The sequence below is a fragment of the Pomacea canaliculata genome, linkage group LG4 (assembly GCF_003073045.1).
Source record: "Pomacea canaliculata isolate SZHN2017 linkage group LG4, ASM307304v1, whole genome shotgun sequence".
In the NCBI taxonomy this organism is placed as follows: Eukaryota; Metazoa; Mollusca; class Gastropoda; order Architaenioglossa; family Ampullariidae; genus Pomacea; species Pomacea canaliculata.
The window spans coordinates 26,177,634-26,182,893 of NC_037593.1; positions in this window are offsets into that span (position 1 = coordinate 26,177,634).

Sequence of the window (5,260 nt, forward strand, 5' to 3'; positions counted from 1 at the left end):
ATCTCCCTTCAACTTTTCTTTCTGTCTCTCTCCACCTCTTTTCTCTCTCTCTCCACCTCTTCTCTCTGTCTCTCTCCATCTCTTCTCTCTTTCCTTTATTTGATGACGTCAACTTAGAAATGTCATCTAAACGGCTTTTACAGTATACGTACATCGGGCATGAAGTTGGGTGTAGATGCGGTTTGTAATACAGACAGGCATTTACCAGCTGAACGACCATCACCATCTTTGCCAACTTTCCCATCCTAACTTTTCAAAACTAGAGTGAGGCTGGTAGAGCTGGATTTCATTGAAAACTGACCAAAATAAGTCACGGTATGTCTTTGTTTCGTGATGGAATTTCTTTGATATATATATATATAGTAATTTAATCCGTCTCGCTTTTTCCTATCTTTGATCAAGTAATCTTCTTTTTAGGAAGAATAGTTTTATCTGTCTGAAACTTTTTAACGTCTGAGATCACGTTTTCTAAAAGGTTTAAATAGTAAAGATCTTTTTGCTGCATATGACTTGCAAGACAGCATCCTTTGATCATATCCTTCTCCACCGGCGAAAACAGGAAAAGACATTTTTAAAATATATTTATAACTATGGCTTTCTTGCCTTTAATGAAAGAAAGTCATATATGTATTTTGCTGCTAGATTTTTACAAGAGAAACATGAAAAGAAACATAATATTACAAACAGCAGTATTCGTGAAATATTCATTTTGTAAAAACTAATATTAAAAAGAATTAAAATAAAATATTGTCCATATTGCTCCTCCCCATGACAGAAGGGTTCAATTTATACAAGAATCAAAATAGTCGCATCGAGATGGAACACTTTTGATATAAAGTGTATTGAAATATATTCTAAAATTAATACATTCTTTCAGAATAAGAATAACAATATATAAATATATTTATGACCATAAGCACTGTAGAGTAAACTGAAACAGAAAGACTGAAAGTTGATCATGCATCATTAATGTAGCTTTTCAAACCACAGGGAAGACATTATTGTTGCCAAAAATATCTGAGTTAATGTGAACTTTCACTTTTAACGTCTTGTTGCCGTCTGCTTCTGGTAAAAGATGGCTGGACTAAGGTAATATCTGTCACGAAATTGAGTCAAATGTATAAAAGAGGTTTGTTCGTTGGAAAAATCTTTTTCCAGTTTATTTAAAAACATGAAGCTGGCCCTAGACATTTGAATTTGTAGAATAAAAGGGAAGTTACAGATTGGCCAAGCGTATCGGAGATGTCCTCTCATTTTAATGGAAAGATTTCCCCTTAGACTTCTAATCACGGATGGGAGGAGAAGGGGTTGGAGGAAAAGGAGTAGGCGAAACCTTGGATGATCTAATTTCGATCGAAATTTTCTTTCTGCTCCAGACGGTCATATTAGCCCCTTAACCATCTGCTTCGTGTGTGGCAGGCCTAATATACAGCCATCGTCCACGTCTTCACCAGCTGTCCAACCAAAGACAAGCGGAGCAGCGCCATTGCAATTCTGTCTTTCCTTCCTCGCCGAAAACTCCAGAAGGGCATTTCTTCTGAACTCCGCCAAACTATCCACCTGAGGCTTTGAGTGTTTGTTCTTTTTTTACTTTGTTGAAGACGAGTGTGTGGAGGAGAGTCTAATCCATCAAACCCGACTGTCACAAAATTTTCTTTTAAGACAGCGTGTGGGATCTGATTCAGATCGTGTATGCAGAACAATTCAAGAAAGGAAAGAGAAAATGCTCCTCCAAACGATAATAGTGTGCAGAAATGGCGTCTTATTTTAACATGAAGGAAAAACACAGATGACGAAGATCAGACAGATCAAGTTTGGAAAAGATGCCCTCTGGTGGCATTGAATCGAAGATCAGCTTTGACTTCAACCAGAAGGTGTGAAAAAAATGGTTTAGACAGAGAAAGGAAGATTTAAATCGACATGCGCACTAATAAACCTTTCACAAGTAAACCTACACTTCAAAATAACGTTCAGTGGAGTGTTGACGTACAGTAAACCCGTTAACTTCTGAAAGGAAATATTTACTAGACCATACAGAATAGATGTAGTTAACTAATTATTGAAAATATAATTCAGTTGGGCGTATGAATACAATGCATTGACCATCAAGAATTCAATACAATGACCATCTAGAATTCTATTCACTAACCTCTGAGACTACATCTCGTTAACTTTCGAGATCATAACTCGCTGATGTTGAGGATTCTGTGCATGAACAATTACGCGTGTAGCTCAGTAATCTTTGAGAATACAATTTACTGATACTTGAGAATACAACGAAATGATCATTAAGAATACTGGTCCTTCACCATTGAGAATACAGATCATTGACCATTGAGAATACAGCTATCGGTATTGAAAACACATCTTATTTACCATTGAGAATACAACTCATTTACCATTGTGAATGCAGCTCATTGACCGAAGAAAAAGCAAAAGCGGATGATGATTAGAAACAAGACAAATACAACATTGAAACAACCACAGCGAACCATCCTCTTTAAATGCGTTTAAACATTTTTTTAAAGTTCTGTGTTCTCCAGCTAATCAGCCATCGCAGACATGATATCAGTTTACATTTTTTCGTGAATAATACACTGTGTCTGTTTATGTCTGTAGAAAAAAAAATAATGTCTGATTGTAAAAATAAATTAATATCGTCATAGAGCTATAATAATATATCCATGCCGTGGGTGGCTTTTATCTTTCATTTCCATCAAGATTTGTCTTTCTCCTGTGAATCTCATCCTATTCCTGTTTGTTTATTTATTTCATCGATTTAATAGGCCTGCAATGCCAGCATGTCTCCATGAGTAATTTTGTTTTAAAATTTGGTTTTATGTATTTCCTTTCTTTTTCCTTTTTTTCATTCCTATTTTACATTCTTACATTTTGGGCTGGAAACATACTTTAAAACCATTTACTTTAAAAATATTTTAAATAAGTGATTAATGTGATGCCGGAGTGCGTAATTAATAAGTTCTTAACAACATTTTAATTTCCGCAAAGGGACGAATAGCTCTCCTTCCATTAGTGTGATCCATCACATTCAAGCCTGCGCACGGAGATGACCGCCATAGGTTCTATATCAGTACATGCGCTGAGCTCTCTCATTGGTCACAGCGAAGAATGAGTAAAAATATTTTCAATTTATAAAATAATTCTTGTTGGAAACTTTTCAGGTTCTCAGACGGAAATAAAATTATATTTACCACTGTTTCGACTCTGAGACCATTGTTTGGCACAAGCATCAGAAGCCTTGCTACACCCTTCACCTTCGCTCTTGATCCTCCATAATTCTTCCACCGCAGCCTCTCAGAGAGGCTGATCTAGGAAGAAATCCGAGAATAACCACCAACATCGGTGGTGTCTGTAGAATCATCTGGGGTCATGTACTAATCAGAAGGACCTTCGCGAGGTTCTGCACCCATCGGCGCCCGCCTGAGGCTTCTGACTGCAGCTAACCCCGAGGTAAAGGATGCTAAAGCTTTTCTATAAGGTTTCTGTCTATAGAAACAGACTTCCCCGAGGGTTTAAACCGTCGAGTGTGCATATGTTGTGCTTGCCAGAACGTTCGAGGGTGGAGAAAAGCTTGTTGACTCACTAGATGTTGGATACAGACAGGATGTGAGTGATTCACTGATCAAGGATGATGGCGGGAGACAAATCACTGGAGGGCACTAAAGGATCGAAGTAATGGATCAAATGGAAGTAGTTGAGAGAGGTAGAATTTCTTAATCGTTGGAGATCAACAGACGAATTTACTTGCCAACCAATATTGCTAAAGAGAACTTGATGACCATATTCATATTTTCATTGCCGCTAGTGCTATTTGACTAGGTTAGTGTCTCTAGATGACCATTTTAAAATTCAAACAGTACAGTAGACAAAAAAGGCATCCCAACAGTGTACTTAGATGACCAGATTAATATCTACCAATGACAGGTTGTTCCCACAACCAATTACCAAATTGCGCAGAGCGCAGAGCGGAGTAAAAGAAGCCCACCATCTTATACAAATATGTCCCAAAGGGGCACAAGAAAATATCTCCAGGATTTTGGACTTTTTTCTCTCACACATCTGTCACTGACACTCAATGGCTTTGTCTCCTCGAGATACGTGCAAGTGCTCGTAACCTTTTACCCCAAATCATCTTTTTCTTACTTACTTACTTGCTTTCAGGAGGCAGCACTCCGATGCCGCCATCTATGTAAGCAAAAACTTTTTTCTTTTTTGTCATCACATATCTGTTTTGCAAATAAAGAATGGATGTAAGTGAATGAGCACATGTGAGTGTCCATGAGAGAGACTGCTTGTTGTTGAGGAGCATGTTGTTGACAAATGTGATGATGGTAACTGAAGTGGTCGTTGGGTGCGCGAGTGCATGCACGCACACAAACACTCAACCTCATTCTGTAAGTACATGAATAATGAAAGTCGAAGAATACACAGTGATATACACAAAATATCTAAAAATCCAGAGAAACATCGCTGGGCTCGCATCCAAAGACAATTTTTGTGGTGATACAGAGAAATGTATCAGTCCCAGTCAACAGTGTTTGTATTGTCTGGGTGAGGTGTATATTACTTTGGGGCTTTTCCGTACAGAGAAGGGGGGAACTGTTTGCCTGTGGTAATGGAAATGTCGACAAGAACCTATACTGCACTGTAAAATCGTCTCTAACATCATCTTAGTTAATCAGTAGAGATAACCAGACAGTGAAAACTGTTTGGCCTCGTTGTCTCCGACTGATACAATCCAACCAGGTCAGCAATGGCGGACTGGAAGTTAGTGTCATTTGTTGATTTATGTAGGATTTCTTGTTTTTTAAACTTTGATGACCTGGAATCTATAATTATTTCATGTGGTTTACCTTCGTTCAATTTCTGCGTTTATCACAATCTTGGAAAAGTGAACGCAGGCGGAGTTAACAATGTTCGTCCTCTGTTCCATTTGTCTTCGCCAGCTTTTTTGTTCCATAATGAACTGCAACTTTATGCGAAATTTGTGTCTCAGGAAAGTGTATTTTGATTTTGTGTATTTGTTGGAAAGTGGAATTTGTGTTGGGTCACTTGTTGATGAGCTGAGCTGTCAGCAACAATAAGGTTTTCTCGTTACAAGCTCTAACTCTTCCTCATTTACCTCAAGTTCCGCTTGATTACCCAAAGTCTCAGACTTCATCACCATCAACAATTTATTTTGTTGTCAACATCATTGTCGATACCCTGTGAGCGGTCTACCCTGCTTTCGTCTAGTTTT